The 28,000-nt window shown below is 44.2% G+C and overlaps 1 long non-coding RNA gene across 4 annotated transcripts; it reads left to right on the forward strand.

Annotated features, from left to right (window-relative positions):
• Nucleotides 1-1,560: 1,560 nt before the first annotated feature.
• Nucleotides 1,561-27,999, forward strand: LOC149461456 (uncharacterized). 4 transcript variants are annotated; one of them, XR_016312859.1, is made up of 13 exons: nt 1,561-1,627; nt 7,853-7,921; nt 9,740-9,809; nt 9,976-12,075; nt 12,307-12,375; nt 14,339-14,408; nt 15,400-15,470; nt 15,702-15,770; nt 16,924-16,994; nt 23,334-23,461; nt 24,998-25,075; nt 26,448-26,505; nt 27,747-27,999. It is a non-coding gene; the product is annotated as an uncharacterized LOC149461456 (long non-coding RNA). The 4 variants fall into 4 exon arrangements; XR_016312857.1 differs by lacking the exon at nt 24,998-25,075 and having other exon boundaries at nt 9,976-10,044; nt 12,006-12,075; XR_016312856.1 differs by lacking the exon at nt 24,998-25,075.
• Nucleotide 28,000: the final 1 nt, after the last annotated feature.

The following is a 28,000-nucleotide window of genomic DNA, read 5'->3' on the forward strand; positions in this document are numbered from 1 at the left end:
ACTACATGCGTTTCAGTTGCTTTTTTTCTGCATCCAAAATGCACAGAAAGTAGACTATATGGTTATCACTGTCGTAGTCCACATCAGTGCTTGCAGTTCCAGTGCATTCCAGGTGCACATGCTGCATTTTTTCATGCACATAACTGTACTGGAACGCAGTAAAATGCATAAAAATGCACTGGAGCACACATTTAGATTGAAGAAAAAGAGGGGGAAAATGAACTGAAATGCATAAAAAGAAAAAAAAACCCAAAACACTGGAACGCGTGAAAAATGCACCGGAGCGTGAATGAATGCAGAAACGCATCCAGAATGCATCTGGACCGCATTTCTATAGTGTGAACCGACCCTTAGTCTAGGTTCACACCTATAAGTTCTGTTGCATTTTGCAGAAACGCACAGCAGTCCATTTAACATGATTTCCTACGGGAAAGGTTCACATCTCTGCGTTTTTTGGAAAGGGTCAGGGACTTTTTTAAACGCAAAATGTTGTGGTTTTGGTTCAATAGACTTTAGTGGAATTGCTGCAGAAAAGTATGTAGTGCGATTTTGACTCATTTGTGATGCCTTTTTAATGCATTTTGTGTTTTAATCTGCCTAGTAACAAGTTGGGGGGGGGATGCACAATGCATAAAAAAGTCCCTACAGCCTGTCAGCTTGTAGTTTTCAATGAACTGGTAATTGATTGAGGCTTCCTGTCAGTATATCTGCTTGGCTGTACATCCCGTACGGCAAGCAGGTATTCTGACAGGTCTGCAGGAGACTTGCATGGCATCAACAATCTACTGATCCCTGGTGCAATGTTTTCCAGACTCATGCAGACAGAAATAATCAATGCAAATGCAGGTAAATAAATTTTACCTGCAAAAAAATGTGCATTTATTATTTTTGTCTAAAAGGTGAAGTTATCCTTTAAGTGCAGCACTATGTACCCAAACTAGTGGGGGAAAAAAAACCCTCTGAAAAGTGAACTGACACACTAAAGAGCGAGCTCAGTGGTAAGTAGTACGATTTTTTAGAAAGGGTCAAGGACTTTTTTTTTAACACAAAATGTTGCATTTTTGGTTCTATAGACTTCAATGGAAACGCAGAAAAGTATGTATTGCGTTTTTGCTGCATTTATGATGTGTTTTGCATTCTAAATCTGCCTAGCAAAAAGAAAAAAAAAACGTGTAAAAACCACAGGTGCAAAAACGCAATACAGAAATGGCTAAAATGCAGCCTGCATAGCCTTAGGCTAGTAGTACAAATAAGCAACACTGAATCTGGGCAATAATGGGTTAAGGTTTAGGAGGTGTGGCTGTAAGTGTCAGCTAACCTTTAAGTTCATAGTTCATCATGGCATTTTTTTCTCTTTATTTTAATTTGTTACATTTTATTTTCCAATCTCTGTACCTGTCCAGGAATAGAGACACTTCTGGGCCCTGAATTTCAAAACAAAACATTGTTTTGAACCTTCCTGAGAGTTTGGAAGCTTTGTCAGTTTGGTACTGGTACAAATAAAGTTGGGTGAGAAAAAAATGGTGGATTACCTATAAATACTCTCACCTGTGCATAGGTCTGTCTTTTGGCCTGCAGAGCACATGGCTTGCTGCTGAGCACATGGCCTGCTGCTGACACAAGCTTGGTAAGTGGATTTCGAATGTCATGATGGTTGCAATGTTCATTTTAAAGCTAAAGTCTAAACTTGTTTCCCTGCACTTTGTGTAAATGTGACAAATATATGTTACAATGCTAATGTGTAATTGATTTGTATCAAATGTTATATTGTGGCCTTCCTAAATGGTTTGTATTCAAACAGGCAAGTGATTGCACTGCATGGATCAGCTTTCCTCTGCCGTTACTGCAGGGGTGTCAGTGACATTAGTGGGAACCCCACTTATAGGGTGTTATGTATGTTTGTTTTTAACTCCTGCCAACACCAATCATGGGGCTTATTTATTCCCCACTGACAGGGATCAGTGGGAAGCATGCTCTCCCCCCTCTATTGGGGGTCAGTGGGAAGCATGCTCTCCCCCCTCTATTGGGGGTCAGTGGGAAGCATGCTCTCCCCCCTCTATTGGGGGTCAGTGGGAAGCATGCTCTCCCCCCTCTATTGGGGATCAGTGGGAAGCATGCTCTCCCCCCTCTATTGGGGATCAGTGGGAAGCATGCTCTCCCCCCTCTATTGGGGATCAGTGGGAGGCATGCTCTCCCCCCTCTATTGGGGATCAGTGGGAGGCATGCTCTCCCCCCTCTATTGGGGATCAGTGGGAGGCATGCTCTCCCCCCTCTATTGGGGATCAGTGGGAGGCATGCTCTCCCCCCTCTATTGGGGATCAGTGGGAGGCATGCTCTCCCCCCTCTATTGGGGATCAGTGGGAGGCATGCTCTCCCCCCTCTATTGGGGATCAGTGGGAGGCATGCTCTCCCCCCTCTATTGGGGATCAGTGGGAGGCATGCTCTCCCCCCTCTATTGGGGATCAGTGGGAGGCATGCTCTCCCCCCTCTATTGGGGATCAGTGGGAGGCATGCTCTCCCCCCTCTATTGGGGATCAGTGGGAGGCATGCTCTCCCCCCTCTATTGGGGATCAGTGGGAAGCATACTCTCCCCCCTCTATTGGGGATCAGTGGAAGGCATACTTCCTCCACTAATACCCAGGTCGCGGAACCCCTGCTATTACCTAATCCGTGAGAAGCAAGGCCCAATTTGCACTGAAGATAAATGAGAAACATGCCCCCTTCTCTATTAGGGATTCATGAGAAGCATGCTTACCCCCCCCCCATTGGCATTCAGTGGGAGGCATGCTACTCCCCCCCCCCCCCCCTCCATTGGCATTCAGTGGGAGGCATGCTCCCCCCTCCATTGGCATTCAGTGGGAGGCATGCTCCCCCCTCCATTGGAATTCAGTGGGAGGCATGCTCCCCCCTCCATTGGCATTCAGTGGGAGGCATGCTCCCCCCTCCATTGGCATTCAGTGGGAGGCATGCTCCCCCCCTCCATTGGCATTCAGTGGGAGGCATGCTCCCCCCCCCCATTGGCATTCAGTGGGAGGCATGCTCCCCCCCCCATTGGCATTCAGTGGGAGGCATGCTCCCCCCCCATTGGCATTCAGTGGGAGGCATGCTCCCCCCCCCCCCCCCCCCATTGGCATTCAGTGGGAGGCATGTTCCCCCCCCCATTGGCATTCAGTGGGAGGCATGTTCCCCCCCCCATTGGCATTCAGTGGGAGGCATGTTCCCCCCCCCATTGGCATTCAGTGGGAGGCATGTTCCCCCCCCCATTGGCATTCAGTGGGAGGCATGCTCCCCCCCCCCCCCATTGGCATTCAGTGGGAGGCATGCTCCCCCCCCCCATTGGCATTCAGTGGGAGGCATGCTCCCCCCCCCCATTGGCATTCAGTGGGAGGCATGCTCCCCCCCCCCATTGGCATTCAGTGGGAGGCATGCTCCCCCCCCCCATTGGCATTCAGTGGGAGGCATGCTCCCCCCCCCCATTGGCATTCAGTGGGAGGCATGCTCCCCCCCCCCATTGGCATTCAGTGGGAGGCATGCTCCCCCCCCCCATTGGCATTCAGTGGGAGGCATGCTCCCCCCCCCCATTGGCATTCAGTGGGAGGCATGCTCCCCCCCCCCCATTGGCATTCAGTGGGAGGCATGCTCCCCCCCCCCATTGGCATTCAGTGGGAGGCATGCTCCCCCCCCCCATTGGCATTCAGTGGGAGGCATGCTCCCCCCCCCCATTGGCATTCAGTGGGAGGCATGCTCCCCCCCCCCATTGGCATTCAGTGGGAGGCATGCTCCCCCCCCCCATTGGCATTCAGTGGGAGGCATGCTCCCCCCCCCCCCATTGGCATTCAGTGGGAGGCATGCTCCCCCCCCCCATTGGCATTCAGTGGGAGGCATGCTCCCCCCCCCCATTGGCATTCAGTGGGAGGCATGCTCCCCCCCCCCATTGGCATTCAGTGGGAGGCATGCTCCCCCCCCCCATTGGCATTCAGTGGGAGGCATGCTCCCCCCCCCCATTGGCATTCAGTGGGAGGCATGCTCCCCCCCCCCCATTGGCATTCAGTGGGAGGCATGCTCCCCCCCCCCATTGGCATTCAGTGGGAGGCATGCTCCCCCCCCCCATTGGCATTCAGTGGGAGGCATGCTCCCCCCCCCCATTGGCATTCAGTGGGAGGCATGCTCCCCCCCCCCCATTGGCATTCAGTGGGAGGCATGCTCCCCCCCCCCCATTGGCATTCAGTGGGAGGCATGCTCCCCCCCCCCATTGGCATTCAGTGGGAGGCATGCTCCCCCCCCCCATTGGCATTCAGTGGGAGGCATGCTCCCCCCCCCCATTGGCATTCAGTGGGAGGCATGCTCCCCCCCCCCCCCATTGGCATTCAGTGGGAGGCATGCTCCCCCCCCCCCCCATTGGCATTCAGTGGGAGGCATGCTCCCCCCCCCCCCCATTGGCATTCAGTGGGAGGCATGCTCCCCCCCCCCCCCATTGGCATTCAGTGGGAGGCATGCTCCCCCCCCCCCCCCATTGGCATTCAGTGGGAGGCATGCTCCCCCCCCCCCCCCATTGGCATTCAGTGGGAGGCATGCTCCCCCCCCCCCCCCATTGGCATTCAGTGGGAGGCATGCTCCCCCCCCCCCCCCATTGGCATTCAGTGGGAGGCATGCTCCCCCCCCCCCCCATTGGCATTCAGTGGGAGGCATGCTCCCCCCCCCCCCCCCATTGGCATTCAGTGGGAGGCATGCTCCCCCCCCCCCCCCATTGGCATTCAGTGGGAGGCATGCTCCCCCCCCCCCCCCCATTGGCATTCAGTGGGAGGCATGCTCCCCCCCCCCCCCCCATTGGCATTCAGTGGGAGGCATGCTCCCCCCCCCCCCCATTGGCATTCAGTGGGAGGCATGCTCCCCCCCCCCCCCCATTGGCATTCAGTGGGAGGCATGCTCCCCCCCCCCCATTGGCATTCAGTGGGAGGCATGCTCCCCCCCCCCCATTGGCATTCAGTGGGAGGCATGCTCCCCCCCCCCCCATTGGCATTCAGTGGGAGGCATGCTCCCCCCCCCCCCATTGGCATTCAGTGGGAGGCATGCTCCCCCCCCCCCCATTGGCATTCAGTGGGAGGCATGCTCCCCCCCCCCCATTGGCATTCAGTGGGAGGCATGCTCCCCCCCCCCCATTGGCATTCAGTGGGAGGCATGCTCCCCCCCCCCCATTGGCATTCAGTGGGAGGCATGCTCCCCCCCCCCATTGACATTCAGTGGGAGGCATGCTCCCCCCCCCATTGACATTCAGTGGGAGGCATGCCCCCCCCCTCGATTGTCGTTCAACGGGAAGCATGCTTTCCCCCCCGATTGTCGTTCAACGGGAAGCATGCTTTCCCCCCCGATTGTCGTTCAACGGGAAGCATGCTTTCCCCCCCGATTGTCGTTCAACGGGAAGCATGCTTTCCCCCCCGATTGTCGTTCAACGGGAAGCATGCTTTCCCCCCCGATTGTCGTTCAACGGGAAGCATGCTTTCCCCCCCGATTGTCGTTCAACGGGAAGCGTGCTTCCCCCCCCCCGATTGTCGTTCAACGGGAAGCGTGCTTCCCCCCCCGATTGTCGTTCAACGGGAAGCGTGCTTCCCCCCCCGATTGTCGTTCAACGGGAAGCGTGCTTCCCCCCCCCCGATTGTCGTTCAACGGGAAGCGTGCTTCCCCCCCCCCCCCCCCCCGATTGTCGTTCATTGGGAAGCGTGCTTCCCCCTTCCCCCGATTGTCGTTCATCGGGAAGCGTGCTCCCCCCCCCCCCCGATTGTCGTTCATCGGGAAGCGTGCTCCCCCCCCCCCCCGATTGGCATTCAACGGGAAGCATGCTAAACCCCCCCGGTTGGCGTTCAGTGGGAATCATGCCCCCCACCCTCATTGGCATCCAGTGGGAAGCATTCCACCCCATTGGTGTTCAGAAGCAAGCCCCCCCCCCCTCTATTGGGGCAGTGTGGGAGGCATGTCCCCGCCCCCCTCCCTTATTGGGGATTAGTGGGATTTTTTTTAGTGTGGGACTGTTGTATTAATGGTGCAGTGACAATTGGGGCTTATTCAATACAGTACAATGTGTAATATAGCAAACAATCACATGACACCTGTTAAACAGCACTGGTGTGTGTGTGTGTGTGTGTGTGTGTGTGTGTGTGTGTGTGTGTGTGTGTGTGTGTGTGTGTGTGTGTGTGTGTGTGTGTGTGTGTGTGTGTGTGTGTGTGTGTGTGTGTGTGTGTGTGTGTGTGTGTGTGTGTGTGTGTGTGTGTGTGTGTGTGTGTGTGTGTGTGTCTACACCCAAATACAAACTGAGTGATCCAACTGTATCATTAACCATTTTTGACTTGCTCATTTTTTTTCTATAACTTTAGGTTGATTGTTTAAGCATGGCTTTAGAAATGGGGGGGGGGGGGGGCGCATTCTCAGGAAAGTGGCAGTGGCTTGCCACTGTGGATCTCTTGCTGAAAAATGCTAGCTGCCTGGCTCTTGGGCTGCTGCTGTTCTCCAGTCCCTTGAGGCAGGCTTATTGTCAATTGTTCTTCACCCATTTGGAAGATGTTCTGTGCAGGAAATGTACAAGTGGAAATGTTGAATACACCTTGGCACTTGTTTGAATGTACCGTAATAAGTAAATGTACTTCTGTTTGCATCATATTGCGGGTGAAGACGCATGCAGTTTGGTCTAATATTGTGATGACTTGGCCTCCCCTTCACTTTAGACCCCCCTCTTCATTACATTTTCCCCTTGTGTTGGTGCCCTCAGTCCCCCCTTATCATACCCCCCTCCCTTTACTGTCCTACTTTACACAGCAGGTCTGGACGGGGTGCAGGAGCTGCCCAACTTGTCATGGTAACAAGTGGCTCATTGGTTGCTAGTACTGCTTCTCATCCCAGCAACCATTTAGCCACTTGTTAAAATAACAACTGCTGTATGAAGTAGGACAGTGAAGGGGGGGGGGGAGGCTGAGGGTACTGTCTTAGGCTGCTTTCACACTGAGGAGTTTTTCAAGCATTTTTACATTGAAAAAAGCGCCTGAAAAGCTTAAGAAAACTGCTTTCCTGTGTATGTGACCGTATATCTGTGTTTTCACACTGAGGCGGTGCGGTGTAAAAACTGCTTCTTGCAGCATCTTTGGGGCATGTTTGGGGAATTTAAAAAAAAAAGCACCCCCAAAACGCCTCTTCCCTTTGAAATCAATGAAAAGCGCCGCAAAAACGCCTCTGAGAAGTCACGTGTCCTTTTAAAAATGCTCAGCGATGTAAAAACACTTATGCGAATTTGCTGTGTTTTTACGGCGGATCAGTGTGAAAGTAACCAATAAAAATGGGGAAGGGTCTGAGATCTCTGCTGGCTGGCACAATATAATTGGCCAAGCTGCATGTGTCGTTATCTGCAACATCACACAGATATGACAGGTTATTCCTTTTTGCATAGCAAGGCTGTGTACACATGACTCCAAGCCAACAAACTGAGTGCAACATTGCTGCTTGTGTTGTCTTTGTTAAAACTGCGATAAAACTTGTTTCCTCCTTGATAATAATGCAATATCTTTTTTTTTTTTGTGTATATGAATTGATTTGATGTGTGACAGCAATGTTAGTTGCCTGGCTGTCATGCTAGTGTTCTTTTAAATCAAGTATGCAGATTAGATCTTTTTTTTTTTATTTATGATCTGCATACTTGGCTGGGGGTAAGTGACAGCAAGATCTAGGAAGCCAGCATTTTCATTAGGTCAGCAATACAAGAGCCCATATTTCTCATACAGTAGGTTTATGGTAACTATTTTGATATAAGCACTAGATTTCAGTCGGAATGATGCCATCCATTTAAATGGTTTTTTTTGTTTTTTTTTAGTTACTGTTGGGAAGAAAAAGCTCAAAGCAACATGGAATCTCTTCTTTGGCCCTGCTGCTTCAATAATTGGTAGGTCCACATACAAACATACTGACAACCACGGGCTTGGTTTTAAGCACTCTTTGGTGGTACTCGGGTTCTGGGGTCTAGGAGTGAAAAGTTCTGGTTCAGTTTGAAGACTCTAGGAGAGATTGAGCTCCTAGGATGTGGGAGTTCTTTCTGCATCAAATAGGAATGGATGACAGTGCTGGGATTTCAAACTCTCTGATCCCTCTTGGGAAGTCTGCGGAGAGTGGACGCCCTGCTCTCTGCAAGGAGCTTGGACCATGCTCCCTGGAAGGAAAGGGTCTGCTGTTTTGAAGATGCTGTGATTGGGTAATTGCACTGCTTGTCTGGCTGCTCTGTAGCAGAGGACTTGGAGACTGGGTCATTCTTAGTCTTTTCTCGGATCTGGGAAGGGATGCCCACTGTGCAGAGAAGGCTAGGCCTATGTCTGATTCAACCTCCTTGCTCTCAGCTAAATTGCAGCCTGGCAGTTTGTTTAGAAGCTTGATTATGGCTTATGATGGATCTGGGCGCATTATCTTTGACTGCTCATCCTTTTTTTTCCCTGGGAATACAGAATGATGACTAGGAATGGTTCTTGGTCATTCTTGAATGCTTCGGCCAGGTCGACATCCACACTCTTATTCTTGGGCAGGGTGGATAAAAATCAATGATTTTTTTTAAAAAATTTAAAAAAATCCGATTTTTTTTTTTTTTTTTTTTTTTTTTTTTTAATTCAAATCGGATTTTTGTAAATAAAATGCTTTTTGAGGAAAATATATTACCATTCAAAGGTTATTCCATCATGAAATAAAGATTCGTTTTTTAATTATGTAGAATAAGGCTGTATATGTTTATTTTTTTGGTAAATAAATTCCATTAATCCATTCACAATGTCATGCTCTTCCAGAGGTTTTTGTAAGATTATTGGGTAGTTTCTCTGCCTACAAGATATTATCACAGATGCTTGGTTTACTTTTGCAGTTCTCAAAACTGAATTTGATTCAGCGGAGATCACATGCCTCTTCTTCATAGCAAAAATGTTATAACATGAACAGAGTTAAGAAAAAGACCTTAATCCTAACTTCTACAAACCTATGAATACAGAATCAACCCCTTCAGTGCTAAGTTTCAAAAAGTTCAGTGAATAGAAGAGAAACAATATTTTTCTGATTGTTTGAAGTGGAATAGATCTGCAGAAGAAGAAAGTGAAACTAAGTGTGAGGAGGAAGGGGCTGACAGTCTTAAGTTTCTTAAAATATATATATTTTGTTTAGCCAAATTAGTTAACAAACATGGATGTTTGTTTAAGCAAATAACATATGCTGTAATGTTATTGTTTCAGTTGAATAAATCTATTTAAATTGTTAATATTAAGGTAATGATTATTTTTCTCCTTCCTAAGTACAACAAAAAAGTTGTCCAAATATGAATGATTAACCTATTAAACTAGGGATAACTAAAAAACTAATATTAAAAGTTGTTGTTCTAAAAATCTTCATCTACTTGCATATTAAAGTTATACCAGCGAGAATTAGTCTTTATGTAGAAAACTATGATTTAAATCAAGCCTTACTGACTAGTGATTTAAATCGTGATTTAAATCAGTTTGATTTAAATCAAATCCACCCTGTTCTTGGGTAAGGCTTTTAGTATTGGGTTAGATTCCTTATCTCCTTAGGGGAAAAGGGGGCCTGACTTATGACAGTCCCACAAAATGGCAGCACTTCAACATTTTTATTGGCTAACTTCACTCAAAAGGTTTCAAATGTTTATTGGGGTTTGGTTCCCTCTTTATTCTGTGTTTTTATGGGGTTCTAATGCCTACATTTTATATTGTAGCTGGTGAGGTGACATCAAGCCTGAATTATGGCAGCACTGTGCTGGAGACTGAACAAAATAGAAATTAGAGGTATGTATCAAATTTCATTGTATGCTGTAATCTGTGGGACATTTTAAGTGAAATGTGTTTCTAATACAGTACGTAGCTTTTTTTTTTTTTTTTCTACCTAGTGTCCTACTCCTGGATGTGGCGTAGGTCAGATTGACTAAGGTCAAGATTTTTTCTTTATTTTTAGTTACTACTGGGAAGAAAAAGCTCAAAGCAACATGAAATCTCTTCTGTGGCCCTGCAGCTTTAATAAATGGTAGGTTCCCATACAAACACTTTGCCAAATGAGTTATGAACTGTAATTATAACTCACGGGCTTGGGTTTAACAACTCATTGGTGGTACCAAGGTTCTGGGATCTAGGAGTGAAAAGTTCTGGTTCAGTTTGAAGTCTCTAGCAGAGATTGAGCTCCTAGGATGTGGATAGAGCCTACCTTGTAATTTGGTATGACAGTGTTGCTTGCCCCGCCCTGTCATACTGGAGAACTTGGTTAGTCTTTCATTCACATCAATGTGCTTACCCTGAAGGTTACCGGTTTCTGGGAGTTCTTTCTGCATCAAATAGAGATGGACGACAGTACTGGGATTTCAAACTCTCTGATCCCTCTTGGGAAGTCTGCAGAGAGTGGACGCCCTGCTCTCTGCAAGGAGCTTGGGCCATGCTCTCTGGAAGGAAAGGGTTTTCTGTTTTGAAGATGCTGTGATTAGGTAACAGGATTGCTTGTCGGGCTGCTCAGTAGCAGAGGGCTTGGAGACTGGGTTTTTCCCAGTCCTTTCTCGGATCGGGGAAGGGGGCACACTTCCCAGAGAAGGTTAGGGCTAGGTCTGATTCAGTCTTGTTGCCCTCCGCTTCATTGCGGCCTGGCAGTTGGTTTAGAAGCTTGATTGTGGCTTGTGATAGAGCTGGGCGGATTAGCTTTGACTGCTTATCCTTTTCGTCCCTGGGAATACAGAGGGTTGATTAGGAATGGTCCTTTGGTTGTTTCCTGGTTAGAGTATAGGGCACAATACTAGAGCTATTGAATGACCCTTTGGCCAGGCTGATTGAGCTCCTAGGATGTGGATTGAGCCACTTGTAAGGACAGTGTTGCTTGCCCCGCCCTGTCATACTGGAGAACTTGGCTAGCCTCTTTCACTCACATCCGCACTCTTTTTCTTGGGTAAGGCTTTTAGTATTGGGTTAGATTCCTTTTCTCCTTAGGGGAAAAGGGGTTCTGACATGTGCCAGTCCCACAAAATGGCTGCACTTTAACATTTTTATTGGCTAACTTAACTCAAAATGTTTGGATTGGGGATTTGGTTCCCTGTTTATCCTGTGTGGGTTTTTTTTTAAGGGGTTCAAATACCTACATTTTATATTGTACCTGTTGAGGTGATCATTATATTGTAGCTGGTGAGGTGACCATCAAGCCTGAGCTATTGCGAGACTGAACAAAATAGAAATTAGAGGTGTGTATTAGTTTATTTTATGCTGTAATTTGTGGGACATTTTAAGTGAAATGTGTTTTTATTACAGTACTGAGCTTATTTTTCTGCCTAGTGTCCTACTCCTGGATGTATGGCGTAGAAGGTCAGATTGACTTAACGTCAAGATTCTTTTCTATGGTTATTAATTTGTTATAAGCATTAGATTTCAGTGGGAATGATGCCATCCATTTTATTTACTCTTTTCTGTAATTGCTACTGGGGAAAAAAAAGCTAAAATCAACAGAGTCCCATCTGTGGCCCTGCAGCTTTAATTAATGGTAGGTTCCCATACAAACACACTGCCAAATGAGTTATAGACTGTAATTGTAACTCACTGGCTTGGTTTAACCACTCATTGGTGGTACCCAGGTTCTGGGGTCTAGGAGTGAAATGTTCTGGTTCAGTTTGAAGTCTCTAGCAGAGATTGATCTCCTAGGATGTGGATTGAGCCTACCTTGTAATTTGGTATGACAGTGTTGCTTGCCCCGCCCTGTCATACTGGAGAACTTGGCTAGCCTCTCTCACTCATATCCGCACTCCTATTCTTGGGTAAGGCTTTTAGTATTGGGTTAGATTCCTTATCTCCTTAGGGGAAAGTGGGGTCTGACATGTTCCAGTCCCACAAAATGGCTGCACTTCAACATTTTTATTGGCTAACTTCACTCAAAAGGATTCAAATGTTTATTGGGGTTTGGTTCCCTCTTTATGCTGTGTTTTTATGGGGTTCTAATACCTACATTTTGTATTTTAGCTGGTGAGGTGACATCAAGCCTGAATTATGGCAGCACTGTGTTGGAGACTGAACAAAATAGAAATTAGAGGTATGTATCAAATTTCGTTGTATGCTGTAATCTGTGGGACATTTTAAGTGAAATGTGTTTCTAATACAGTACGTAGCTTTTTTTTTTTTTTTTTCTACCTCGTGTCCTACTCCTGGATGTGGCGTAGGTCAGATTGACTAAGGTCAAGATTTTTTTCTTAGGGTAACTATTTTGTTATATGCATTAGATTTCAGTGGGAATGATGCCATCCTTTTTTTTATTTATTTTTAGCTACTACTGGGAAGAAAAAGCTCAAAGCAACATGAAATCTCTTCTGTGGCCCTGCAGCTTCAATAAATGGTAGGTTCCCATACAAACACTTTGCCAAATGAGTTATGAGCTGTTATAACTCACGGGCTTGGTTTTAACCACTCATTGGTGGTACCCAGGTTCTAGGGTCTAGGAGTGAAAAGTTCTGGTTCAGTTTGAAGTCTCTAGCAGAGATTGAGCTCCTAGGATGTGGATTGAGCCTTCCTTGTAATTTGGTATGACAGTGTTGCTTGCCCCGCCCTGTCATACTGGAGAACTTGGTTAGTCTCTTTCATTCACATCAATGTGCTTACCCTGAAGGTTACCGGTTTCTGGGAGTTCTTTTTGCATCAAATAGAGATGGACGACAGTACTGGGATTTCAAACTCTCTGATCCCTCTTGGGAAGTCTGCAGAGAGTGGACGCCCTGCTCTCTGCAAGGAGCTTGGGCCATGCTCTCTGGAAGGAAAGGGTCTTCTGTTTTGAAGATGCTGTGATTAGGTAACAGGATTGCTTGTCGGGCTGCTCAGTAGCAGAGGGCTTGGAGACTGGGTTTTTCCCAGTTCTTTCTCGGATCGGGGAAGGGGGCACACTTCCCAGAGAAGGTTAGGGCTAGGTCTGATTCAGTCTTGTTGCCCTCCGCTTCATTGCGGCCTGGCAGTTGGTTTAGAAGCTTGATTGTGGCTTGTGATAGAGCTGGGCGGATTAGCTTTGATTGCTTATCCTTTTCGTCCCTGGGAATACAGAGGGTTGATTAGGAATGGTCCTTTGGTTGTTTCTTGGTTAGAGTATAGGGCACAATACTAGAGCTATTGAATGACCCTTTGGCCAGGCTGATTGAGCTCCTAGGATGTGGATTGAGCCACTTGTAAAGACAGTGTTGCTTGCCCCGCCCTGTCATACTGGAGAACTTGGCTAGCCTCTTTCACTGACATCCACACTCTTTTTCTTGGGTAAGGCTTTTAGTATTGGGTTAGATTCCTTTTCTCCTTTGGGGAAAAGGGGTTCTGACATGTGCCAGTCCCACAAAATGGCTGCACTTTAACATTTTTATTGGCTAACTTCACTCAAAATGTTTGGATTGGGGATTTGGTTCCCTGTTTATCCTGTGTGGGTTTTTTTTTTAAGGGGTTCAAATACCTACATTTTATATTGTACCTGTTGAGGTGATCATTATATTGTAGCTGGTGAGGTGACCATCAAGCCTGAGCTATTGCGAGACTGAACAAAATAGAAATTAGAGGTGTGTATTCGTTTATTTTATGCTGTAATTTGTGGGACATTTTAAGTGAAATGTGTTTTTAATACAGTACTGAGCTTTTTTTTCTGCCTAGTGTCCTATTCCTGAATGTGTGGTGTAGAAGGTCAGATTGACTTAACGTCAAGATTCTTTTCTATGGTTATTCATTTGTTATAAACATTAGATTTCAGTGGGAATGATGCTATCCATTTTATTTACTCTTTTCTGTAATTGCTACTGGGAAAAAAAAGCTAAAATCAACAGGGAGTCCCATCTGTGGCCCTGCAGCTTTAATTAATGGTGGGTTCCCATACAAACACACTACCAAATGAGATATGGACTGTAATTGTAACTCACTGGCTTGGTTTAACCACTCATTGGTGGTACCTAGATTCTGGGATCTAGGAGTGAAAAGTTCTGGTTCAGTTTGAAGTCTCTAGCAGAGAATGAGCTCCTAGGATGTGGATTGAGCCTACCTTGTAATTTGGTATGACAGTGTTGCTTGCCCCGCCCTGTCATACTGGAGAACTTGGCTAGCCTCTTTCACTCACATCCGCACTCTTATTCTTGGGTAAGGCTTTTAGTATTGGGTTAGATTCCTTATCTCCTTAGGGGAAAATGGGGTCTGACATGTGCCAGTCCCACAAAATGGCTGCACTTCAACATTTTTATTGGCTAACTTCACTCAAAAGGTTTCAAACGTTTAATAGGGGTTTGGTTCCCTCTTTATTCTGTGTTTTTATGGGGTTGTAATACCTACATTTTATATTGTAGCTGGAGAGGTGACATCAAGCCCGAATTATGGAAGCACTGTGTTGGAGACTGAACAAAATAGAAATTAGAGGTATGTATCAAATTTCGTTGTATGCTGTAATCTGTGGGACATTTTAAGTGAAATGTGTTTCTAATACAATACTGAGCTTTTTTTTTTTTTTTTCTTTTTCTTTTACCTTGTGTCCTACAAGCTCCTAGGATGTGGATTGAGCCTACCTTGTAACTTTGGTATGACAGTGTTGCTTGCCCCACCCTGTCATACTGGAGAACTTGATTAGTCTCTTTCATTCACATCAATGTGCTTACCCTGAAGGTTACCGGTTTCTGGGAGTTCTGTCTGCATCAAATAGGGATGGATGACAGAACTGGAATTTCAAACTCTCTGATCCCTCTTGGGAAGTCTGCAGAGAGTAGACGCCCTGCTCTCTGCAAAGTGCTTATGCCGTGCTCTCTGGAATGAAAGGGTCTGCTGTTTGAAGATGCTGTGATTGGGTAATTGGACCGCTTGCCGGGCTGCTCTGTAGCAGAGGGCTTGGAAACTGGGTCATTCCCAGTCCTTTCTCTGATCTGGGAAGGGGTGCCCACTTTGCAGAGAAGGGTAGGCCTAGGTGTGATTCAATCACGTTGCCCTCAGCTTCATTGCAGCCTGGCTGTTGGTTTAGAAGCTTAATTATGGCTTTATGATGGATCTGGGCGGATCATCTTTGACTGCTCATCCTTTTCTTCCCTGGGAATACAGAGGGTTGACTAAAAATTGTTCTTGGTTGTTTCTTGGTTAGATTATAGGGCACAATACTAGAGCACTTGAACGCTTTAGCCAGGCCGACATCTGCACTCTTATGCCTTGGGTCAGACTTTTGGTATTGGGTTAGATTCCTTATCTTCCTGGGGGGGGAGTGTCTGACCCATGCCAGTCCCACAAAATGGAAACTCTTCAACATTTTTATTGGCTAACTTTGCTCAAAGGTTTCAAAGGTTTTTTGGGGGTTTGGGTCCCCCTTTATCCTGTGTGGGTTTTTTTTTTTTTTAATGGGGTTCTAATACCTATGTTTATATTGTAGCTGGTGAGGTGACCATCAAGCCTGAACTATGGAAACACTGCGTTGGAGACTGAACAGAATAGAAATGAGAGGTAGGTATAAAATTTCATTTTATGCTGTAATCTGTGGGACATTTTAAGTGAAATGTGTTGTAATACAGTAGTGAGCTTTATTTCTGCCTGGAGCCCTACCCCTGGATGTGGCGTAGGAGGTCAGATTGACTAAGGGCAAGATTCTTTCTTATGGTAATTATTGTGTTATAACCTTTTAGATTTCAGTGGGAATGATGTTATCCGTTTTTCATTTTTTTGTTTTTTTTTTAGTTACTACTGGGAAGAAAAAGCTCAAAGCAACATGGAGTCTCTTCTGTGGCCCTGCAGCTTCAATAAATGGTAGGTACCCATACAAACACACTGCCAAATAAGTTATGAACTGTTCTCATAACTCACAAGCTTGGGTTTACCACGCGGTGGTGGTACCCAGGTTCTGGGGTCTGGTAGTGAAATATTCTGGTTCAGTTTGAAGTCTCTAGCAGAGATTGAGCTCCTAGGATGTGGATTTGAGGCTACCTGGTAATTTGGTATGACAGTGTCGCTTGCCCCGCCCTGTCATACTGGAGAACTTGGTTAGCCTCTTTGATTCACATCAGTGTGCGTGCCCTGAAGGTCCCCGGTTTCTGGGAGTTCTTTCTTCAATAGGGATGGATGACAGTGCTGGTCTTTCAAACTCTCTGATCCCTCTTGGGAAGTCTGCAGAGAGTGGATGCCCTCGTCTCCGCGTGGAGCTTGGGCCCTACCCTCTGGAGGGAAAGGGTCTGCTGTTTGAAGATGCCTGCCGTGCTGCTCTGTAGCAGAGGGCCTAGAGACTCATTCCCAGCCCTTTCTCTGATCGGGGAAGGGTGCCCACTTCCCAGAGAAGGTTAGGGCTAGGTCTGATTGCAGCCCGGCAGTTTGTTCTGAAGCTTGACTATGGCTGAAGATGGACATGGGCGACGTATCTGTCTTTGACTGCTCTTCCTTTTCTTCCCTGGGAGTACAGAGTGTTGATTAGGAATGGTTCTTGGTCGTTTCTTGGTTAGAGTATAGGGCACGATACTAGAGCCATTAAACACTTTGGCCAGGCCGACATCAGCACTCTTATTCTTGGGTCAGGCTTTTGGTATTGGGTTAGATTCCTTATCTCTTTAGGGAGAAAAGGGTCTGACACGTGCCAGTCCCACAAAATGGCAACACTTCAACAGAGAGTGGATGCCCTGCTCTCTGCAAGGAGCTTGGGCCCTGCTCTCTGGAGGAGGGAAAGGATCTGCTGTTTGAAGATGCTTGCCGGGCTGCTCTGTAGCACAGGGCCTGGAGACTGTCATTCCCAGTCCTTTCTCTGATCGGGGAAGGGTGCCCACTTCCCAGTGAAGGTTAGGACTAGGTCTGATCGCAGCCCGGCAGTTGGTTCAGAAGCTTGACTATGGCTAATGATGAACGTGGGCGAAGCATCTGACTGTTCATCCTGTGTTTTGTTACGGGGTTCTAATACCTATGTTTTATATTGTAGCTGGTGAGGTGACCATCAAGCCTGAACTATGGAAACACTGTGTTGGAGACTGATCAGAATAGAAATTAGAGGTATGTATCAAATTTCGTTTTATGCTGTAATCTGTGGAACATTTTTTTTGAGAAATGTATTACGATACAGTGTGTGTCAAGCTCAAATACCTAATTCTTATATTGGGATATTTTGATTAACATTCCTGAAGACGTTACAGTAAATGCAAGGGTCATGAAAGTTTACAAACCTCTCATCTGGTTTTTCCTCTTTACATATATAACACTACTAAAAAGCTAGTGTCTGTCCTTTGTACTAATTGAAGCAGTTCCTCATACTAGCTGGGTTACAACAGGTCTTTATGGCTTAAGCAGGAAAGGTTGCTGCAATTTTTTCCCTAACTGATTGCCCTGCATCACAGCACACTAATGTGTATTAATATATATTGCTAGAGCAGCCTAACATGAAGTCAGTCATTCTATGCATGAAGTTAAGAAATCTCCTGTGTATCAGCCTGCACCCCCCCCCCCACCTCCAACACTTACCTTAGCCTCCACTTGATGCAGCGATGTCCATGAGAGCCTCTGTTCTCTGGGAACTCTCACTCCTGATTGGCTAAGGTAGCAGCGGGAGCCACTGTCCTCCACTGCTATCAATCACAGCCAGTGAGCCAATAAGAAGAGGAAGGAGGCAGGCCAAGCCACAGCTCTGTATGTGAATGGACATGCAGATCTTTGGCTTGGGAGGGCACCTGCTGGGGTGCCTCCATTGCAAGCTGCTTGCTGTGGGGGCACTCGTCAGGAGGGAAGGGCCAGTAGCATTGGCAGGGGACCCAAGAAGATGAGTATCTGGGCTGCTTATTTTTTTTTTTAAACAAGACTTTAGTATCACTGTTCAGACTGTAGGGTTATGGCACCACCTCTAGGAGTGCACAGGACTCTTAAGCTGGAAAAACAAAGCCCTGCTAGAGGCCACACCACCATCTGCTATAGGCAGCTCAATTCAAATCAGTTGTAAATTCAAAGTAGTTGTATAGCATAGTTGTCAACTTAATTATAACTTTAATGTGAACATTGATATTTTAGCATATTGGTGACAATGTAATGAGAGATTGACAGCAATCTATTGTAAGTTGGTGAAGGTGACAGTGGTCTGATTCTGTGTTCATCAAGGCTCAGCCACCCCTGAAACAAAACAAGAAAGTGGGAAGACTTGGAGGGGGTACACATAGCACACCCTCAAGGTGGGTGGGGGGGGGGATAACATCTTTGCAGTTATAGCGGGTACCACTCTCAGGATAGTTCACCTCACATTGAAGTGGGGCTGTCAGCAATGGGGGACACTGATAAGAAACCAGAAAAAATGTTCTGCCCAAACTGTTTTCTGTAAGATGGCTCGCTAGCCATCCAACTCCTGGTCATGGCTGTTGCAGCCAATCACTGCTTGAAGCTAGGGGTCTGTTAAGCTTATTGGTTAAACTGTGGTGACTACTAAGATTTACTGTATGTAATTCATCCTGTAGCCCAGCTACAGTTTAAAAAAAAATTAAATGTTAACCTTGCTAAAAACAGGAACTTAAAGGCCCAACAGTAAGCTAGGTCCTTACTCCTAGACAGCAGGCAAAAAACTGAGCTGCTCATAGCAGATGGGGAAGGGGTAGGGGCGTTTGGCCACTAGCAGGGGCTGTCTTAGGCTAACTTTTCTCTGCTTAGTGCCTTCTCCTGAATTAGGCGCAATAACACTAAGGTCAAGATTCTTTGCTGGAATGTCTTTCACAGTGTTCAGTGTGCAATGCATGAAAAGGGTTTTTAATGCAAATAAAGTAATATCTTTTTGGTTAGATTTATTATCTTCCTTCATTACGAGTAAGCATAAGAAAACCATGGAGGCTTCCATTATGGGTTTCCCCTTCTGGAAATTTCAGTTGCCCAGCTGTCATGCGAATACTCTAAACCAGAACAAGTATGCAAAGAAACTTGACTTCTGTTCCTGATTTGCCCACTTAGGGGTGACCTGGAACACATGAAGCCAGGTATTAGGCATAGCAGCCAGTGAAGCATTTTAGGTTGGCAATGAGAGCCTCTATCTCAACGACATGTTTCAATTTTTTTTAATGTTAACCTCAACCTCAGGTTTTATTCTCTGTTAAGTAGTCATGATGCAATTGTGAATTTTGTATCTTTCCATGACTAGTTGGAAGCCATGATCAGCAAACAGTTCTTTTCATTTCCCCTCTATATCTCTTCTCCACCAAAGTTAAATATGTAATCTTAATTACCCCAAATGTACATCTTTCAACAACCAACATAAAATAAAAAAATTAATAAAAATACAATACAATAAATTAAAATAAGATAAAATAAATAAACTTAGTGTCCAAAAAGTGTCCTTTTTCTATATACAAGTCCAAAATACTTTTTCTTCACTTCAATCACTTCTCCTTGTGATATTTTATATGAAATTTCCAATACGATGATCCAGTAGAACAAGCCTCAAAAAAATTATAAATCGCAAATAGTGTATTATCTTATAACAAAAATGTATTTGTGCACTATGTGTCATGCATACTCCAACACAAAGTGTTTAAGCAGTGAAAGAAAGAAAAAGAGAAAAGAGAGGAAAAAAAAAAAAAAATAATCTATAATCTATAAATATGCTCTAAATGTGCACCAAAAATATATCTCAAAACATATACCAAGTGTATCTATATGATGTGACAGTGAACTCAGCACACTGCAACCAATACTCAAAAAAATGTGAATCAAATCAACCAGTGTAAAGGTGACCACTCCAAACTGGTGCTGCAAATGAACAATTACCCTATGGAGGTAATAATCCGCTTTCTGGAATAGTAGATAACTGCACCTCCAATTTTCTCAAACTTCCATTACACGTATACCCATATCCTTTCGGTGTGTCTCCATATTCCTCATAAGGTGAAATAGGCAGTTAGCGACTGAGTAATAAAAGGTACAACACTTTTATTACATCCACTTACATAAAAAACTCCAGCTTTCAGCTTGTTTAGCACATGGACAGGCACTTTCCTGGAGAAAATCGCATTTTCCCTAATCAAAGATGGCCGCACATCTACTTCCGGTCTAGCGTAATTGCGTCATACGTCACATGTCCCGACGTGTTTCGTCACTTCCTGGACTTTGTCATCAAAGATAATACACTATGTGCGATTTATATTTTTTTGAGGTTCGTTCTACTGGATCATCGTATTGGAAATTTCATATAAAATATCACAAGGAGAAGTGATTGAAGTGAAGAAAAAGTATTTTGGACTTGTTGTATATAGAAAAAGGACACTTTTTGGACACTAAGTTTATTTATTTTATCTTATTTTAATTTATTGTATTTTTATTTATTTTATGTTGGTTGTTGAAAGATGTACATTTGGGGTAATTAAGATTACATATTTAATTTTGGTGGAGAAGAGGTATAGAGGGGAAATGAAAAGAACTCTTTGCTGATTATATCACTTTCAAGGGTGAAAGTAGTTTATCTTTTCTGGGTAGGGCATTGTTTAATTTTTGGGGGTGTTTGTACTATTCACATAGTTGGAAGCCATGAGCACTCCAAGCATGAGGAGAAGCCATGAACACTCCAGTCAAGATGGAATCCCATTTCTTGTCCTGCAACATTAGTAGATGGGTACCCACATAAAACGTATTAGGAGTTGTCTACCTTGCTAAAGGTTTCGCCAGGGTTGTGATCTTTCTAATAACTCTATCATAGCTCTTATATTTTGGGGTTGAAGAGTGGTTCAGTCTGAAGTCTCTAGCAGGCAAATCAGCTCCTGGGTTTTGTCTTTCATGAGCTACGATGGAGCGTGGCAATGCGACACTACTTCATCACTTGGTTAGCCTTTTAACCCACATTTTGTGCTTACCCTGCAGGTTACTGTTTTCTAGGATTTCTTTCTGCTGTCTACAGAGATGGAAGGCAGAGCAGGTATTTCACTCTGAAACCTGTTGAGAAAGTCTATGGAGAGCCCCCTGCTCTCTGGAAGTGTGAGGTCTGCTTTTCTAAAAGTCTGAACTTTTCTATTGTGAGCTGTGACAGGGTATCTGAACTGGTCAGCAGGCTGTTCTGCAGCATTTTGGCCTAGACTTATGGCCTATGATAGAAATGGGAGGATTACATTTTGATTACTCATCCTTTTCTTCCCTGGGTATACAGTGTTGATTTGGAATGGTTCTTGGTTTTTTTTGGGTAGTCAACAAACACTTTGGGCCAGCCCAACATCAGCATTCTTATTCTTGCATCAGACATATTGGTATTGGGTTAGAATCCTTATCCCTTTAGGGCAGGGGTAGGAAACCTGCGGCTCTCTACCTGTGGTGGAACTACATTTCCCATGAGGCATTGCAACTTTACAAAACTGACAGTTACAGCTATGACTTGCAGAGGCATGATGGAACTTGTAGTCCTGCAACAGCTGGAGAGCCACAGGTTGCCTACCCCTGCCTTAGGGGAAAAGGTCTGAAATGTGCAACTCCCACTTCGCACAAATAGGTTTACATTTAATCCCAATACAAAAACTTACTAGTCATTAATGTCCACCTATAGCAATGTCCAGTAAACCCTATACAAACACATTGGTTTAACTGTTAAGCTCCACTAAGGCAGTTTAACGGATTGCACGTTTCAATAATTTGCTGCAGAAATTCGAATCACTTAATGATAAATGTTAGCTTTATCAGTATGCCTATAAAATTTTGTTCTAGGAACTCTTTACATATCCTCAAACTTCCATAATGGGGCTAGACTATTCCCTAAGTCATTGAAGCCCACTCCAGCATTGTTTGTATACAATGCCAGTAATTACCCTGTGGTGGTCTTTTTATGTCCACACTAGAAAGAAAAATGTCCTGTTGGTCCCAACAGAACATCTCCGCTCAGTTAGGCCCTTGAGCAGTTATTAAAGAGAATCAATAATATTAATTGAATATTGTTTGATATAAAACTATGGAAATTTTTACCGTTAGTGCTTCAAGAAAGCAGTTCATGGTTTTAAAATGTCTTTCTGATATGTCTATTACAGTGGAGTTGTTTTTAACTTGTTTCAAAAGTTGTTACTGGGCATAAATGTACATTTACATGCAAGAAGATTCAGCATGCTGTTCCATTATTTATTTTTCTTTATGCTAACAAAAGCACTGCAGTTGAATAAACTAGGCTTTTTGAAATTATTATTATTTTTTTTTGCAAATGCTATTGTTTAAATGCATCCGTGCCACCCTATAGCAGAAATACAGCTACAGGGCAGCACAGGTGCTCAAAATCATGTGTGTGTATATATATTACGTGATTTTGCAGTTCCGGGTGGGGGCACGTGCGCTCTACCTGTGCTGCCATTCACGGCCTCGGCTGTCAATCGGCTCCCTACCGGTGATTCCACGCTGGCACCCGGCGACCTCCGAGGATTTCCAACGGGGGAGAGACCTGTTTGTCAGCTCCTGCACAGTGCTTTGTGTGGCTCTGCATAGCAGAGCCATACAACACAGTGTGCTTATATTGTAAAGCACATAGTAAAACCGTACACCGTTAACCCTTTGCCCCACATGTTAACTCCTTCCTGCCCAGTGCTTTTTATTAGCAATGATCACTGTATTGGTGTCAGAGGAGGTCAGTGACACCAAGCCAGTTCCTCCTAGTGTCAGCCTACCGCAGTCATTACTAGTAAAAAAAAAATAAAAAATAAAAATTCCAGTGTGTGTATATATACTGCCATTTGTAAACGGTATATAACTTTCACGTAAACCAATTATTTTTTTTTTTAAATTTATTACAGGTACTGATATAATGCTGTCAATTTACGTAGTGCCACACACACACACCCACCCCCCTCAAGGGGCGTACAATCTAAGGTAATTACATGTATTGGTTTTGTTTTTTCAATATTGTCGGCTTTTTTAATGGCGTAAAAAATAAAACCGCAGAGGCGATCAAATACCACCAAAAGAGAGCTGTAAATGTAATTTGGGTACAGCGTTGCATGACTGCGCAATTGTCAGTTAAACTAACGCAGCATCGTATCACAAAAAATGGCCTGGAAGGGGTTAAATCCTCTGGAGGGCAAGAGGTTAAAAATGCGTTTTGACCTACATCTGGTGTAAAGGAGCCCTTAAAGTGATTGTTATGAGAAGTACAGGGACTGCCTTTGCTGAAGTCTCCTTTTTCAGAAGGTTTGGCTGTCTGCTGATGCCTTGGCCTCAATGCTTTCAGTGTCTAACCTTGGGAATGAGGAGGTAAGGAAGTGAGACATTTTACAGCAGGTGCTTGTTCACATACTAACTTTACAGAAAGAATTGAATATTTTTATTTTTTTGCAGCAGTGAGCCTCAATTTTGGTGTGTTTAATTTTGTATTTGTAACTCCAACCTTATGTTTTATTATCTCTTATGTAGACATGTTGCCATTATAAATTTGATCTTTTCCACGACTGAAAGCCATGATCACCTCACGCAAGGTGAGGAGCCGTGAACACTCCAAGCAAGATGGAAGCCCTTTTCTTGTCCTGCAGCAGTAGTAGATGGTGGGTACCCACATAAAACTCATTAAGGATGATAGCTCATAGTCTAGCTTGGCTTGCTATGTTTCACCAGAGTTATGAGCTTTTATCATAACTCTATCATAACTTAGATTTTGGGGTGTAAGAGAGAAGTTTATGTTCAGTCGGAAATCTCTAGCGAAGAAATGAGCTCCTGGTTTGTGGGACTAGTCTTTCGTGAGTTTTGATGGAGCAGGGCGGGGCATGCGACACTGCTTCATCAGACAGTTGCCTTGTTAACCCACACTTTGTGCTTACCCTGAAGGTTACCGGTTTCTAGGAGTTCTTTCTACGTGTACAGGGATGGATGGCAGAGCTGAGATTTTGATCTGAAACCTCTTGGGGAAAGTTTACGGAGAGTTTTTGTAACTCTCTCATAAGTTGGTTAACTCTCTCATAACTTAGTTAACTCTCTCATAACTTAGATTTTGGGGTGTAAGAGAAAAGTTCTTGTTCAGTCGGAAATCTCTAGCGGAGAAATGAGCTTCTGGTTTGTGGGACTAGTCTTTCGTAAGTTTTGATGGAGCAGGGCGGGGCATGCGACACTGCTTCATCAGACAGTTGCCTCGTTAACCCACACTTTGTGCTTACCCTGAAGGTTACCGGTTTCTAGGAGTTCTTTCTACGTGTACAGGGATGGATGGCAGAGCTGGGATTTTGATCTGAAACCTCTTGGGGAAAGTTTACGGAGAGTTTTTGTAACTCTACCATAACTTGGTTAACTCTACCATAACTTGGTTAACTCTACCATAACTTGGTTAACTCTACCATAACTTGGTTAACTCTACCATAACTTGGTTAACTCTACCATAACTTGGTTAACTCTACCATAACTTGGTTAACTCTACCATAACTTGGTTAACTCTACCATAACTTGGTTAACTCTACCATAACTTGGTTAACTCTACCATAACTTAGATTTTGGGGTGTAAGAGAAGTTTTTGTTCAGTCGGAAATCTCTAGCGGAGAAATGAGCTTCTGGTTTGTGGGACTAGTCTTTCGTAAGTTTTGATGGAGCAGGGCAGGGCATGCGACACTGCTTCATCAGACTGTTGCCTCGTTAACCCACACTTTGTGCTTACCCTGAAGGTTACCGGTTTCTAGGAGTTCTTTCTACGTGTACAGGGATGGATGGCAGAGCTGGGATTTTGATCTGAAACCTCTTGGGGAAAGTTTACGGAGAGTTTTTGTAACTCTACCATAACTTGGTTAACTCTACCATAACTTGGTTAACTCTACCATAACTTGGTTAACTCTACCATAACTTGGTTAACTCTACCATAACTTGGTTAACTCTACCATAACTTGGTTAACTCTACCATAACTTGGTTAACTCTACCATAACTTAGATTTTGGGGTGTAAGAGAAGTTTTTGTTCAGTCGGAAATCTCTAGCGGAGAAATGAGCTTCTGGTTTGTGGGACTAGTCTTTCGTAAGTTTTGATGGAGCAGGGCGGGGCATGCGACACTGCTTCATCAGACAGTTGCCTCGTTAAACCTACACTTTGTGCTTACCCTGAAGGTTACCGGTTTCTAGGAGTTCTTTCTACGTGTACAGGGATGGATGGCAGAGCTGAGATTTTGATCTGAAACCTCTTGGGTAAAGTTTACAGAGTTTTTGTAACTCTACCATAACTTGGTTAACTCTCTCATAACTTGGTTAACTCTCTCATAACTTGGTTAACTCTCTCATAACTTGGTTGACTCTCTCATAACTTGGTTGACTCTCTCATAACTTGGTTGACTCTCTCATAACTTGGTTGACTCTCTCATAACTTGGTTGACTCTCTCATAACTTGGTTGACTCTCTCATAACTTGGTTGACTCTCTCATAACTTGGTTGACTCTCTCATAACTTGGTTGACTCTCTCATAACTTGGTTGACTCTCTCATAACTTGGTTGACTCTCTCATAACTTGGTTGACTCTCTCATAACTTGGTTGACTCTCTCATAACTTGGTTGACTCTCTCATAACTTGGTTGACTCTCTCATAACTTGGTTGACTCTCTCATAACTTGGTTGACTCTCTCATAACTTGGTTGACTCTCTCATAACTTGGTTGACTCTCTCATAACTTGGTTGACTCTCTCATAACTTGGTTGACTCTCTCATAACTTGGTTGACTCTCTCATAACTTGGTTGACTCTCTCATAACTTAGATTTTGGGGTGTAAGAGAAAAGTTCTTGTTCAGTCAGAAATCTCTAGCGGAGAAATGAGCGCCTGGTTTGTGGGACTAGTCTTTCGTGAGTTTTGATGGAGCAGGGCGGGGCATGCGACACTGCTTCATCAGACTGTTGCCTCGTTAACCCACACTTTGTGCTTACCCTGAAGGTTACCGGTTTCTAGGAGTTCTTTCTTCTGCGTACAGGGATGGATGGCAGAGCTGAAATTTTGATCTGAAGCCTCTTGGGACAGATTATGGAGAGTTTTTGTAACTCTCTCATAACTTGGTTAACTATCATATCTTAGATTTTTGGGTGTAAGAGAGAAGTTCTTGTTCAGTCGGAAGTCTTTTCAGTAAAGTCTTTGGGGAGAGACTGGATTGAGTCTTTCCTGAGCCTTAATGGAGCAGGGTGGGGCAATGCCTCTTTAACCCACATTTTGGGGAAAGTCTACAGAGAGCTTTATAACTCTCTTATAACTTAGATTTTAGGTTGTAAGTTCTTGTTCAGTTGGAATGCTTTTTGGGTAAAGTCTACAGGGAGAGATTGGGTTGAGTCTTTCATGAGCTTTAATGGTGCAGGGAAGGGCAATGCCTCTTTAACCCACATTTTGTGCTCGCCCTGCAGGTTACTGGTTTCCAGGAGTTCTTTCTGCCATATGATGGATGGCAAAGTAGGGATTTCTTGGTTAGACATTAGCACAACAGTGGAGTTGATGATATAACTTATTTTAAAAGTTAAATTACTGAGGCTGAAATGCCATTATCGTCCTCTGTGTGTTTTTAATGGTACCACCATTTAATTTCAGATGGCTGGATGAGCAGCAAGGCTAGGTTCTGGCAAGACACTGCTGGTGTGCAAAAATAGTAAGCATCCATATGTAACCTTTTTGTAGTACTAATATTTCCAGGAAATCTATGTAAGGGGGACAATGGGATGTAAGTGCAGGGCTTATTACCTTTTTGATCTGTCATTGGACAATGTTTTTTATATATATATATATATATATATATATATATATAAATGATGCTCTTTACTAGCTTTCTGTAGTTTTTTTTATGGGCATCATATAGCTGGAAGCAGAGTGCATACAGACTATTGAAGCACTGAGCCAATATTGGCACTATAGTCTTCATTTCCCTACCGCTTTGGGTATAATTAACCCTTTACACTTTCACTGTCCTTCATAAGTTACTGGAGATGTTCAGGAATTTGATGTTTGGTGTATATTCAGCTCAAATACTAAATCCTTGAAAGAATAATATTCTGATATCAAGATTTTGATTGGTGGTTTAGCTTCTGAAAATAATTGTTTTCATATGGATCATGTCAAATACCAAAATCTGGTAATAGAAGATTCAAATGGAAGTTGATTTACAGGAGTGACAACTTCATAGAGATGTCTCCTGACATTTCTCTTTAAAAAAAAAAAAAAAAAATTGATTTTGTAAGTTGGACTTTGTTACTTCTTACCAAGGCTTTATTTGCCTATTTTTTAACACTTATTTCCACTTTTTACATTGTAAATTGAGAAAAACAACCACTTGTGTGTTCCCTTGCACACAGCATACCAAAAAAGTTAAATATTTCTCACCTCCTTAGATGTTTCTGAGGTGGCATGGCTGGCTGTAAATTTCTGGAGAGTCTCACAGTAGCTCTGTTCTCACATTCAGCTAGCCCTTTTTAACACAATGCAGGAGAGTGGTTTTGAAATGTTTTAAACTCAAATTTGAGTTTGGAACTGATGTTGCATTGTTCCAAAGGCCTCTTCTAAACATCACAAAGCAGGGAGAGTCTGTAGGGATTTTTAATCAAGGAAAAAGTGCTTTTAAAAACATTTAAACCTTATTGGTTGCCTTTCTACGTTATGCTATGTTAATAGCAACATGTAACAAGCATAAAGTTTGGCTACAAAACTGTAAATATACTTTAAAGGGGTAGTAAAGTCCACTTTGTGATTTTTACCGCACTGTTTAGCAAATATTCACTCTTTTGTCAGCCAGTGAATTCACAGGTGCAAGTGCCCTGAAGAAACTGTTTTACTACAGCTTTAAAGACTATGCTTACAAATGTCTAGCCTCTAACCCTATACCTTTCTTCTTTGTAGCTGCTACCTCCATTTCAACATGACTGCTCACCTATACTGGCAGTGTTCGTAGGCAAGCAAAGTCGAGGTGAACTTCGATCATCCCAACAATGTCATATTCATCACTTTGCCTGATTTATCCTTGTCATTTTTTCCTGTCATTGCATTAGGACTTGGCCTTTCTGATCGCTTAAAGGGCCAGCCTCTTAACATTGTAATATGGAACAAAAACCATTGTACATGGCTAAAAAAATAAATGACTTATTAAACATGAG

Source organism: Staurois parvus, unplaced genomic scaffold (assembly GCF_062004578.1).
Source record: "Staurois parvus isolate SC_StPar_1 unplaced genomic scaffold, SC_StPar_1.0 ptg000202l, whole genome shotgun sequence".
Lineage (NCBI taxonomy): Eukaryota > Metazoa > Chordata > Amphibia > Anura > Ranidae > Staurois > Staurois parvus.